This window comes from Gekko japonicus, unplaced genomic scaffold, assembly GCF_001447785.1.
Source record: "Gekko japonicus isolate JY-2015 unplaced genomic scaffold, Gekko_japonicus_V1.1 scaffold46, whole genome shotgun sequence".
NCBI classification, from domain to species: domain Eukaryota; kingdom Metazoa; phylum Chordata; class Lepidosauria; order Squamata; family Gekkonidae; genus Gekko; species Gekko japonicus.
Window position 1 is genome coordinate 905,891 of NW_015169173.1, and position 14,316 is coordinate 920,206.

Sequence of the window (14,316 nt, forward strand, 5' to 3'; positions counted from 1 at the left end):
TCACATGGGGAGAACAGCAAACACAGGCAGTGATCCATGGGGTTTTTCCCTAGCAGGCCTCAGCTTTTGTTCCTGGGTTTGCTCTTCCTTCAATGCATAAATCCTCCCTGGTCCACTGGTTCCATTACACCTTCCCTTCTGAAGAAACAGGGTGGTATCATATGTCTGAGCCAGGTGGCCAGCACATAGCACACAAAGGAGCAGAGGCTTCCTGAGTGACACTGGAACAATGAGGTACAGAGATAGATTTTCTTATACTGAAGGAGTGTGTTCTAGGGTGAGTTGTGCCGTTAGGCCTGCTTGACAGCTGTTGGGTGAGCCCTGACATTATTACAAGCTAATGAACTTTGGCCTTCCTCTCCTGGAGAAGAAATGGTGACATGTTCCGTCTTCCCAGTACTGTAGTGCCGTGTCTGCAAGGAGAGCAAATAGTAAGTGAAGGATGGGAGGTCAGGTGGCGTGGCGCCAGTGGGTGACCTAGCAGCACCTGGTATTCTAAAATTGTTGGGACTAAGCAAGTGTGAACTCAGTTATCAACAACATGCCAGATCATTGGGAACCACATTTATGGGGGAAGTGACAGGTTTTGAGGGAATAATTTGTTTATAATTATTTAAAATAATAATTGTTTAAAATAATAATCAAAAGTTAGGGGTACCCTGAAGCTTTAGTGCCTAAAATAGTGAGGACCATCTGTTAGAACTGAGACCTGGAGTTTTTTTTTTAAAAGTTCTTTAACGTCAGATAACTTCTACCAACTTTATCCTCCCTCTCCTGTGCTGTGTCCATCTTCTCATAAAATAAGTTTTAGGGTGAAGGCAAGGAATAGCCTTTGGCACTTGAGCAGCTGTAACTGCTTCAATATATTGTTATATATAGAGGAGACTAAATCACAGAATGTTCAGCAAGATGCGCATTCTATTAATAATCATGTAGTCTTATTCTAATGTAAGCTGTACTTCCAGTTTTTGTCAGATTAAATGAAGGTAATGGTGGGGGGAGCTATTTATGTATTTGGTATGGAACTCTGTAATCTGGGACAGTTCGCCATGGGAGAAAGCTCTTGTTTCTGATGGCGCTTCTCTAGAAACTGCAAAGGCTGCTGCTGTTGCAATTCTGTTGATGAGGAGCCAGCACTTGTTGTTGCATATTTTCTGGAAATAAAAGATCTAAACCAGTGTTTTCTACTTATGTGTAGATTTTCACTGAAGGCAGACCTGTTTGCTCAACTGAGACCTAGAGAATTTAAGACTTATGCATGCTTATTTGAGAGTAATCCCCATGGAACACAGCCTGGTTTACTTCTGAGTAAGTGTGCATAGGTTTGTACAGGACACTGCTCGTCCTAGGTCACTCTAACAGTCTGTGGCAGAAGGCATTCTAGGTCCTAGGCCTTACTTACTAGGGTTCTTGAGACCATAATATATGTAATTATATTACATATACCTAAGAGCCAGTGTGGTGAAGTGGTTAGGCTAGGATCTTGGAGACCCCAGTTTGAATCCCCACTCTGCCATGGAAGCTTCCTGGGTAACCTTGGGCCAGTCACACTCTCTCAGCCTAGCCTACCTCACAGGGTTGTTAATGAGGGTAAAACGGAGGAGAGGAGAACCATGTAAGCTGCTTTTGGGTCCCTGTTGGGAAGAAAGGTGGGATATAAATACAGTAAATAATGATTCAGTGGGCCTTTGACATAGCCAAGCAAAGTAGGTGAGGGGAGCCAGATTTTAGCAGTGCTCCGCCAACATGAGCAGGTTTCTGATTTTCCCTTCCCAATTCACATGCCAGCATGAAAAGCAGATGTGGAAGCTTATCACCTGAATGAAGGAGAAAATTTTTCAGGTATGCCTGTCATTTCCCTTGCTTGATTGCCTCTGTGTCTGTCCTCACAGGGTTTATTCAGACACTGTTTGCTCTTTTGAGTCTTGTGATAATGGTGTGAAAAATGCAATTTCAGATCTCTGCCAAGATCACCAAGAAGAAGAAGAAGAGATTGGATTTATACCCTGCCCTTCACTACCCAAAGGTGTCTCAGAGCGGCTTACAAACTCCATTCCCTTCCCCTCCCCACAACAGACACCCTGTGAGGTAGGTGAGGCTGAGAGAGCTCTTGACAGAAACTGCTCTTTTTCAAGAACAGCTCTTATCAGAACTACGGCTTACCCAAGGTCATCCAGCCAGGTGCAAGTGGAGGAGTGGGGAATCAAACCCGGTTCTCCCAGATTAGAGTCCGCACACTTAACCACTACACCAAACAAGCTGTGAGCAAGAGCTTTTGGGAACAGTGCAGTAGAAAGGGTCTACAGTTTTTATTGTAGCAGGTCATCTAATGCAAAGGTCTGACATAACCTCTGTATAGAAATAGACTATATATTCAAGTTTTTAATTTCTTGTCCTGCCATGCATGGCTTCTACAGAGATGTCTTATGCTTCAGAAGTTCCTATTTTTCTCTATTTTTCCATGGCGCTGTTCTGATGGCTTGATAGCTTCTGCATTTTAACTTTTTTGACACTCTGGCATTGTATTTCAGTGTTATAAAAATTATAATGTGTACAATTTCTGGTGTCTGCCTTGAAAAACCATTAGATTTGTCTGTTGACTACAAACAGATTTGTTAAAATGATGTGGGGTTTTTTAATATGATGTTTTGTTATAAATATTTTTTAAATCCACTGTATAAAAATCAGGTGTGCAAGTTAATAATTCACTAGGGTATTCATACACTCACTATCGTTTTGATAGACAAATTTGCAAATGATGATCAGTTGCAATTTAAATAAAACCCAGTATGTTTTTTGTCTCAAAGTATGTGGTGGCTCAAGTGGTTAAGACGCTGAACTGCAGGCTGTGGAAGGTCAGTAGTTCAGCAGTTCGAGACCCGGGTGCCGCATGATGGAGTGAGCTCCCATCTCTAGTTCCAGCTCCTGCCAACCTAGAAATTGCAAGTAGATAAATAGGTACCACTTTGGTGGGAAGGTAACAGCGTTCCGGGCGCCTTGGTGTTTAGTCATGCCGGCCACATGACCACGGAAACGTCTTCGGACAGCGCTGGCTCTTCGGCTTTGAAACGGAGATGAGCACCGCAACCCTAGAGTCGGATTCGACTGGCTTTCGAGCAAGGGAACCTTTACCTTTATGTCAATTCTCCCAGTAATGTTACTACTAACCTAAAAAATATTTTGAGTAGTAGGCTACTCAATACTTAATTCTTTCTGCTTAACCTTTGTCGTACCTAATTCAATTTTTGGGTTGGGCTTGCCTCCCCCCTCCTTTTTGGAGTGTACCAAAAATTTAATGTCAGGGTATGAAAGTTATTCATCCCACAGAGTAGTTTTTAACAATATTCTATCCTGAGTATATAAATTACTACTACTTTGCTAACTTACGGCCAGGAGAGAAAAACATCCTAAGCATACTTGGTTAGAAGTGTGTGATGTGAAGTGACCACCTTTGAACTGCATATCCAGAATGTGCAATATCTGTAGTTGATCTACTTGTAGTAAAAAGGAGGACAGAAAATCATAATATTCTTAGGACATGATGCAGTGCCTACCTGTGCAAAGTGCTAGGAAGTCTGTATACACGATCCACATCTAATTCTACTCCTTGCCTTGAAGAGGTATATAGGATGGGCATTATATATACTGTCCATTCCCCTTCATGACCCACCATACTGCCTGTGCACGTACCTTCCTGTTCCTGCTTGTAGGCAATGGGAAGAGAAGAACGACATCAGGATCTTCTGCAGGCACCGTGTTTGTACTACAAGTGGATCATAGCTTTACATTTTCATAGGAGAGGGTGCACTATTATTCTTTTGACTGTTCACTAAACCTTGCATCAGTCTAGTTTCAACTGCAATGGATAAGAAATTTGGCAGAAGGTTTTGTATTGAAGGTCTCCAGTTCTGTTGTTAATGACTTGACAGTGCAATCCTAAACAGAATTATCCTTTTAAGCCTGTTAACCTTTATGGCGTTAGAAGGATGTAGTTTTGCTTGGGATGACCCTGTTAGTCCTGTTGCAAGCAGTGGAGTTAGTCCACTGGCTTCAGTGGGACTTAGTCCTGACTAACTTGAGCTGAAGTAAGGCCATTGTGGGGGACAATCTGCAATGGAATTTTCAAGTAAGAATAAAATCCTCTCTCTAACTTGTGATATCTTTTCAACTGGAGGAAGGGAGCAGATCTGATCTCCCATGATGATTTTTAGAAATGGTTCTTTGAACTCAGGTAACTCAAATTGGTACCAAAGCAAAGTAGTCACCAACGCTTAATGGGAAAGGGTTTTTTAATGGAAATTTTGGGGTTTTCTTCCGTTTCCCCAGTGGGATCATGATTTCCCAAATTTGGAGGTGGCATTGCTTTTTAAAAGATTTTCAGTTTACTGATCTTTACATTGAGGATGTTTTCATTGCCATTGTATTCAGATTCTTATGATAACTTGCAGTTGAGGGGGCGTGGCAATGTCGTGTACAATGGTGGTCGCTTAATCCTTCGGCTCCTTCGGCTCCTCCTCCCGAGACACTTTATTGCTAATAACCACTTCTCCCTAAATCATTAAAAAATGGGTAACAACAATGGAACCTCCTCAGACCTTCCAAAGTCACTGCCAAAATCGCCTCCAGCATTCTTCTCCCTGAAAAAATCCGGATTGGAAGTGAAGGCTGTGGGCACTGAAGGAGCTGCAATGGCAGACGGGACCTCTGTCACCCAGCTAGTTGAGACTGTTCTGAATGAACAGGGTTTACCATCACTGTTTGAGAGAATGGAATTGAGGCTTAAGGATCAGATTGCTACAAATCATCCAGCCGGTAAGAGACCAGTTAGAGGGAATCCAAGCCTCCTTATCACAGACCTCACAAATGGCAGAATCAGCTCTTAATATGGGGACGTTAATGAAGGAGGATGTGAAAAACTTACAGCTTTTTGAAGAGCAGACCCGAGATCAATTAACTGTCTTGGAAGCTTAATCTAAACAACTTAATTTAAAATTTAGAGGTCTCCCTGGGGAAGTGGAGGACTCCTCAGATACTATCAGTCTTCTCTCAAACTGGCTTTCTGCTGCTCTGAGACTTGAACAGGGAGTGGCACCGGCCATTTTGAGAGCCTTCAGGATCGGCCCTCCCATTAGCCCAAGAAGGAAAACCCCAGGGATCTGCTTGTGCAATTTGCGAAGGGGTGTTTGGAACAAAAAATACTACAAGAAGCCAGAATAAAGGGGCATATGTTATTTAAGAACCTAGAGATCTTAGTCTTTCTGACATCCCCCGGGGAAGCTCTCCGCATTCGAAAGTCTCTGAAATTTGTTACAATGTGCCTTCAACAAGCCAATGTTCGTTACAAATGGCTACCCTCAGGGAAACTACAAGCCTATCATCAGGGATCCACCTTCATTGCCATAGACGAAGACTCTGGCTTAGATCTTCTGCAGGCACTCAAACTCTCTGACGACTCAGAACAGTCCTGGCAGACACAAAAGAAAAAACTACAATTCCCATCACCCGCTAGGAGAACAAGCAAGATGGCTGTGCTCAATTCTGCCCCTGAGATGGAAACAGAACTGGCACCTCTTTGAATCGTCCCAGGGCTGGAGGATCAGCATTACATATTTGCCTGTTAAACTCTACAAACTTTTGCTATGGTTAAGGTTGGAAGCTGGATGTAAATCTGTTTAAAAGTTATAAAAAACCATTATATTAAATTGCTGTTTACTGTTCTTAGGGAGGGGGGAGGGAAGAGGACTAAGGTTTTCTCGCTCCTACTTATTAGCAGTTGTACTGGGGAGTTCTCCTGGGATGTACCTAGGGATACAGGTGCAATGGGAACACTGACATCCCAGTACTGCCTGGCTGTTGAATACATATTGTGTGTTTTATTTCCCTTATTTTATTGCTCAAAACAGAAGTATTTGTCTCTTGGATCTATTCTCAGTTTTAGTTGTTTGACTTTTGCACTCTGTTTATACTTGAATTACTAAATATCTGAGGGGTGATGGGGGTACTTAAACTGAACAATTTCTAATACTCTATTCTCTTTTGTTCAAGAATTGTGATACATTGTGAATTAATTCCACTAAATAATTGAATTATTGATTTTACACATCAAGTGGATTAACAAGTAGATATATAAGCACAGTAATAACACGTCTTTTTTATTCCTTTTTACAGTACAGATTAGAATTTTCAATAGATTTGTGCACGATACTTAACTCATTATTTAATTAATTGCTTAATTCATTACAATTCTTTTTTTAAGGATAGTTTGCAACAAACAATAATTCCTCAATACTACTAATAAGTCTTAAATTCCGGTGTCCTTAATCTACAAGCCAATACAGATTTTTATCTATTCTTGCAAATCAATTCTTCTGTTTAGTTGAAGTTTAGATTGTGTTCACCAGGTGGAATAATGAGTTGATCAAAAGGCATTGATATAGCACATTTCCCCCCTCAACCTTTTATATAGTTCAAATAAGAGTTTAAGATTATTTGCTGCACAATTCTTAATTGCTTAATTAATTGCATTTTAATTAATTAATTATTTGGGCTAACCTTGTAACACACTATACTTCATAAGTACTACTGTTATATCTTATCTTAGTGTTTTTAATTTGCAAACCAGAAAGTTAGTTATAGCAAATCTCACATCTTTAAGGTCAAATCACTCTAATACCTGAAAGATGGTGGGGTGTCTCAAGGTGAACTCGGTCAGCATCAGGGGTCTCAATGGTGTGGTCAAGGAAAAAAGGGTGTTGCAACATCTGAAGAAACTCCAACCTGACATCTTATTCATTCAAGAGTCCCATCTACACTCTGCCAAGCAGTGCTGAAGACACCAATGTTCCCCTTGCAATTTCAAGCCACTGTCTCCTCCAGGACCAGATGCATTGTTATCCTAATATCCAGGAATATAAATTTTGTGAAAGAAAACTCACTAGCTGATCCTAGGGGTCATTTTCTTTTTATTAAAGATAAATTGGATGGGAGACAGGTCACCCTAGCATCTATATATGCTCCAAATCAGAACCAAATAATTTTCCTAGACAACGTCTTTTTGCATCTGCAGTCCTTTCAAGAGGGTGACCTCATTGCAGGAAGGGACTTTAACTTTGTTTCTGATGGCAAGCTGGACAGGTCTTTCTCTACACCTCAAGGTGCTCATGCAGCTCACTCAGCCACCAAACTATCTAAACTTCTTACCAAATATCAGCTGCTGGATGCCTGGAGGGCACTACATCCTGGAGAAAGAGACTTTACTTATTTCTCGCCTAGGCATAACATCTTTACTAGGATTGATTACCAACTGGTATCCCAATCCCTACTTCCAACTATATCTTCTGCAGAAATCGGTCCTAGACATCTGACAGACTATGCATGGCTGGATGCTCAGTTTACACTTTTCTCAGGTGAATATACAGACAATGGACTATGGATAAAAACATTTTATTGCAACAGTCAGTGAGGGAGACTCTGAGTTTGGACATTCAAAACTTCTTCAAAGAAAATGCTTCTACAGAAATTTTTCTAATGCTATGGGACGCGATGAAGGTGGTGTTAAGGGGGTCAATCCTTTCGTCAACATCACACCTGAGAAAAGAAAAGGACAGGATTTGAGTAGAAACATTGGACGGGGTTGCACAATTAGAAGCAGAACACAAACGTACATGGGGAAAGAGAATCTACACCAAACTCTTAGCCGAACGAAAGATCCTAGAGGCTTTGGAAACCACACAGATCAGAAAAAAATTGCTCTTCCTAAAACAATGTCTGTAGCAAAAATCCCTAAAAACATTCAGCTTCTTGCATGGTGGGTAAAAGAAAAGAAAATATCTTCCTATGAATGAATTTATTGTAACAGCGATTAGCCAGCAATATAAAACCAGAAAAAATAAATTACAATGGCCAAATAGTAAAATTTCCAAAATTCAGCAAGGTAAAAAGAGCTAACATTATAAACGTTACGTTCATTAAAATATCTTTCTATGTAAGAGCCCTTTGTGGCCTAGAGGTGTTATCCATTATACATCTACAGAAATTGGTGATATATTTGCTACCTTTTATGAAAAGCTCTATAGTTCTACTAAACCTGATTAATCTTCTATCAATTCCTACTTAGTTCAGTTTCCTTTTCAAATCTTCTCTCCACATCTCACAAAAAACTTATGGACAGCCCCATAACTTTGAAAGAATTACAAGACACAATCAAGAACCTAAAGTTGAACAAGGCACCAAGACTTGACGAGTTACCGGCTGAATTTTATAACACCTTCTGCTCTCTATTGGTGGAACCTCTTCTATGTGTTTGTAACAATATCCTTCAATCAGGGAACTTACCTCCTTCCTGGTCAGAATCCTACATAGTAGTCGTTCCGAAACACAACAAAGATCCTGCCGACCCTGCCTCCTATTGACCTATAACACTTCTTAATAACAACGTGAAAATCTTCACTACCATCATGGCTAACAGACTCAAAGCTATTATTATTAATACATGAACTCAGATCAAACTGGCTTTATACCATACTGGCAAATTACAGATAATATTTGACGCACTTTGAACATCATTAACCATAGCAAGCATTCACCAGCAGACTCTTTAATACTAGTGCTTGATTTTGAAAAGGCCTTTGACTCTTTGGAGACTACATACATGCTCTCACTTCTTCAGAATATGGCCTTTGGTGGCAACTTTCTGAGAGCGCTGCTCACTATATATTCCTTAACCATTACCAAAGTTTATGTCAGTGGTCATAATTCTTCGACTTTTCATCCTTCTAGGGGCACTAAGCAAGGGTGCCCTCTTTCACCTTTGATTTTTGCTCTCACTATGGAACCACTAGCCAAAGAACTGCATAGACATGACACTTTCCATGGCATTTCATAGGAGGACAGGAACATAAAGCAAATCTCTATGCAGATGATATGACTCTATATATTTCTGACTCCCTTAGATCTCTATCAGCAATCTTGGACATATTGTCCAAATTTGGAGACATCTCAGGTCTTTGGATCAACCTGTCGAAATCAGAAATATACCCAGTTCACCTCCAGTGTTCCCTCTAAGCTGAGTTAGTGTGAGCTAGCTCACAGTTTTTTAGCCTCTGGCTCACACATTTTTGCCTCAGCTCAGGAAGGATGGCTCCAGAGCAAACTAATTTATGCAGTAGACAAATCACTCGCTCACAACTTTAATGCCAGTAGCTCACAAAGTAGAATTTTTGCTCACAAGACTCCATAGCTTAGAGGGAACATTGTTCACCTCTCATCTGCTACAACATTATTCAATGAAGGTTCCCTTTCAAATGGACTGTACACTCTTGGAGACACCTAGGGGTTCAGATCCCTCTAGTTCTGACTAACCTGCTTTCAAACAACTTTTACCAAGTGCATAAAGATATCCAAGGACAACTCCGAGACTGGAATACCTTACAGCTGACTCTACCAGACCGTTTACACATTATTAAAAGCTTTGTTTTTCCTAGGTACCTCTTTCTCTTCAGAGCCCTTCCTATTGTCATACTGGATAAAGACTGGCAATGCACTATTTCTGCCTTCATTTGGGCCTTCAAAAAGTCCAGGTTGAAACGCACTTTACTGAGCAGAGCTGCTTTTCTTGGGGAACTGGATTTACCACTCTTGCGATCCTATTATCATGCTTCTGTTCTCACCAATATTATTCGGATGTTGCACAGAAATTTGACATCAAAGTGGATGACCATTGAACAATCTTATATCTCCCCCTTACTGTTCAGGAGATATTCTGACTGTCACCTTCACAACGACCTAAGAGACTTATTAAAAACTGATTTTTAGCTGCTACATTATGGATCTGGGACCTTAGGAGAAAAAGCTTAGCTCCTGACATCTCACCTTTTCCCACAGACATGCATCAGCCTTGGTTTACTCCAGGTATGGAACCTAAAATCTTTGTGGATAGGGCTTCGGCTGGCCTCACACGACCTGTAGATTTGGTTAAAAATGGCAAGATGAGAGACAAAATATATTTTGACAATCTTATGGCTAAACCCTCTCCTTGGTACCATTATTTACAACTGAAAAATATGATAGAAACTTTAACCACTTCCAGGACTTTCAACAGACCAAGAACTGACATCAAACATATCATCGTGACCTATCCGGAATCTTCAAAGGGCCTGCTTTCCAAATTGTACAAAATTCTGCTGGTTGTTGATAGTTCCTCTGAATTAAAATATCAACAAACCTGGCAATCTGATCTTCAGGTGACCCTCACAAAAGATGATTGGCTGACTATTTGGAAATCTCCTGCACATTCCTCTAAAGTTTTTAACATCTGTATGCAAGCTTTTAAACTCACGTCTCACTGGTACTTTACTTCGAAACGCTTATTCCAAATGAAATCCATACCAACTCCACTATGCTGGAAGAGCTAAACCTGAGCTTCTACTCCGCAATTTTTTGGATCCTGAGGTTGAAGATGTTGCTCGAAAGGAACTTACCTCAATACTTCTGGCAGCTGCTCATCTAACCATCGCCTCGGTTTGGAAGTCCTCATCTCCTCCATCATTGCATGCTTGGCAGGACAAAGTATGGGATCAATTTGTAATGTCCAAAATCACTGACTCTTTACATCGATCCCAAACGGGCTCTCACACAGTGTATTCCAAATTTGTTCTTACCTGGGCCCCTGTCCTGCAGTTCATGGAAGACCACGATCTTCTTCCTTCTGATGTCTGCTACCACACTTGGCTCACCTATAATTTACTTTTTGATTCTGACCACTTTGGGGACCTCTCATGTTTGACAGAGTCTTTTCCCACTGTCATTCATATTCCTCCTCATAAATCTACAATACGCACCATCTTTGGGTAATTTGCTGGAGTTCTTATAGGTCTATGCAGTGTGTATGTTGGTATCTTCTCCTACATGCTCTGCATTCTATAGAATCTACATAGTAGTTAATAGTTTAAGGGTGCTATTTGTACAAGATTTAATATTGTAATTCATTGCTCTGAGACCATGTTCTGCTTTGATGTTTTCATTCTGATTTGTATTGCATTCTTGAACTCAATAAAGTTTGAAAATTGGTGGGAGGAATGACTTGCAGTTTTCCAGACATCGCAGGTTCTTCAATAATTGCTAGCATTCTTACTTGCTAGTAACTTAAATGTGGACCAGAGCTTTGGCAAACAGCAGTCTGTATAATGACTTGGCATGACTTTGTCAACACAGGAGACAGCATTATTCTTCTCCAAATGTCACTTTAATCACAACCAGTCCTTGGTTTACCCCAGAATTCTAAAAAAGCAAAGGTTTCAGTGCTGCATATTCATAGCCTATCATGTGCTCCCTTTGTCAAAGCCTCACACAGTAATACCTCTTCCTCGGTGTGTTTTGTAACAGATGTATTTTAAAGCTAACGGTTGGAAACTTGTTCCTGAGCAGGCACAATAGTACCACCTCTTTAGCCAAAACTGTGTATGTTTAATTTTTAGTGTTTAACGTTCAGCTCAGTACTAAGTAGCCCCCATAGCTGGCAAGTGTGAAGGAATAAAAAGCCCATGACTATTCTGTCCATTTTTAGTAAAAGGTTTCATTTAAATTCATAGGTGTTCTCATCTCTTAACACACATGCTGTTTTGTCTTAAACAGTCAATAACCATGATTTAGAGCCACATGCCCAATGGGAAGGAAAGAGTCATAAGCTCAAAGTTCTCTCCCTTTTTAGATCTGAGAACAGGAAAGCCTTGTTTGATTTGCTGTCTACCTCTGTTGGCCTGTGGCCTATTTGCCACGTCTGTCTTTTAAAAAAAATAGCAAAAGGTGCTGCTTCTGATTAGATTTTGTATATGCTTTCAGTAGTGAACAAAAAGGTTGCTCTCAAGAAATAAAATACATTTTGCCACTTTTTCATAATCCAGTGCTGTCTGTTTGATTGTTGAAGCTTATCAACATCAGGTCATTGTAAAAAAGGGTAATCATGCAAAAACAATGCCATGCCAATATTGTCCTTCCTGGCTGCTAATAGCCACAGTGGTACAGATAAATGTGCCATGTACAAAAGGGCTCATGTGTCGGTGAGTTAATTAAATTGCTGCTCTAGAGTGAAGAAGCCATCTTCTCCAGCACATACAACATCACACTCTCTCTGTATGTATAAAGAACACACAGACAGCACAGTACCATACTAAGACAAGCTGCTGTTACTTGCACACCTGCATACACGTCTTCCTGTTTCTTTCAAGTTCTTAAGTTGGCCTGTTCATTTAGGTTACTCTGAAGGGAACAAGTCAGTCAAAAGATGTAGTAGATGATATTCTGCAGAATCTTTAAGGGTTATACCTATGTGTGTTGTTTGTTGGAGCCATTGGATTCACTTTTATTCTGGGGTGTAGCCAGAAAATTTTGGTTGGTGGGGCAGTGGGAAATCCGGGGGAGCAGGGGAGAGATATATCCCATTGGCAGCCGGCTGGTGCATTCTTACCAACTCATGCGGGAGTGCCGGCCGCACTCATTTGCCTTGCATCTGAGTTCCCATTCCATGCACAGCTTGGTTGCACTTTTTTGGGACTGTAGATTCCTCTCCCCCCCCCCTTCTGCACTAGGCGACCCCCCTCTTGCTGGCTCACTCCTGCTTGCGCCCTTGCTGCAGAGATAGGACCCCCCCAAGCCAAGCTGTACAGTGCCTTCCTTTGCAGCATCGCTGGAGCTGCACGTGGAGAAAGGCTGGTCTGTGTGGGCAGGGAGAGCTGGCTGCTAGCCCTGACCTTGGCTGGTACCTGGCCTGGGAGGAGGAGAGCAGGCCCGAATGCCCTCTCTGCTGCAGAGCGGAGAGCACACCAGCCAGCTCCCCTTCTCCTGTAGCGAGGCAAACGAGTGCAGCTGGTGCTCCTGCCTTTGGGGCCAGGGCTAGTGGGATGTGGCTTGTGACCGAGGGGGCATGGGCCTGAAATGCCCCGCCGTAGCTATGGCCCTGGTTTTATTGAATTTATCTCTTTGTAGGCAAATCTCGCAATTCTGCTATCTGCATATGGCAGATGATATGGGCTGATTTCATGGGGGAGGTTAGGCATGGAAGGCCAGGGCCAGGGCCGGACCGTCACAGACAAATTTTAGGCACTTGCCTAGAGCACCCCCTGCTGGTGGGCGCCATGCTGGCCTGCTGCCGCCTGGCCCGGCCCCTCCCTCGCCTCAAAGCCCCGCCTCCACAGTGTGCTGTGCATGCCACTCCGCTCATCGCTTGGCTGCCTGTGTGCCTCCGTGCCTGCACAGCGCAGCCAGTGCTCCTCCTTCGTCATTGCTGCTGCCCGACCCGGCTGGGTCCTGCCCCACCCCTCCCTCACTTGCGTCACCAAACAAAAGCCCTGCGGCTGTGCGCTGCTCCACTCGCCCGCTGTTCCTCAGTGCCTGTGTGCATGTGCTCTGTCGTGAAGCCACCAAGGTCGAGCACGTGCTGCACACAACGCCCGTCAGCCACCCACTGCCACTTCGCCACACCGCCCACCGTCGTGAACTTGGAAGGAGTCTGTGCCCCCGGTCCCTGGAATTTAAGGTTGGTTGGGCACAGCTGTGAGGGAGAGCCTCCCCACCCCCCAGATGAAAGGGGCTCCTCCAAGCCGCTGGGGCCAGCCTCGCCTTGCCCTTCCCTGGGACTGGAGGTGACAAGTTTGGCCTGCGCTGCTGCTGCTGCGGCCAACTGAGACTCGAGCAAGCCCTTTCCCTGCTGCCTGGGCCTCCCTCCGGGGGCGGGGGCACCCTGTGGCCTTGTGGTGGCGCTGCTCGGGGAGGGGGCTGGCGGTATCTTCCTAAACAAGTGGGGGAGAAGGAGCAGTCCTCTTACTCTTGTGCGCTCTTCCAGTAGAGGGGGACTTCTCCTCACAGTGCAGGATTGGGCCTCCTGTACCAAAATTCTAGGCAAGCACACAAACTCATGAGCACACAATGAATTGCCTGGAGATCAGTTTTAATACCAGGAGATCTCCAGCCACCACCTGGAGGTTGGCTACCATACTAAAAATCATGAGAAATGGGGGAGCTGAACCTTTTTTAAAAACGAGGACAGGGTAACTGCATGCCTGTCAAGTCTGGGAGTTCAGCGAATTTTGATGAACCGGACAATATGCCACCAGAAATATATACTGTCTCACAATTAACAGGATTTTTTAAAATGCTTTGTGATTTGTGTGTTTCTGTTTGACAGAGAAAATCAGAGATTGTATTACTTGTTCTCACAAAAAAAAGAAATTAGCAATTTCAAATGTTGCGTTTTTCATTCTTCCTAAAATGCATTTATGTTTGAAAATTGGTGGGCACACCGGGGGGGGGGGGGCACAAAAG

General features: G+C 42.8%; 1 protein-coding gene across 2 annotated transcripts in view; it reads left to right on the forward strand.

Annotated features, from left to right (window-relative positions):
- Positions 1-14,316, forward strand: part of NACC1 (nucleus accumbens associated 1, BEN and BTB (POZ) domain containing) — a 38,998-nt gene that overhangs the window by 7,810 nt on the left and 16,872 nt on the right. The window lies entirely within an intron of this gene.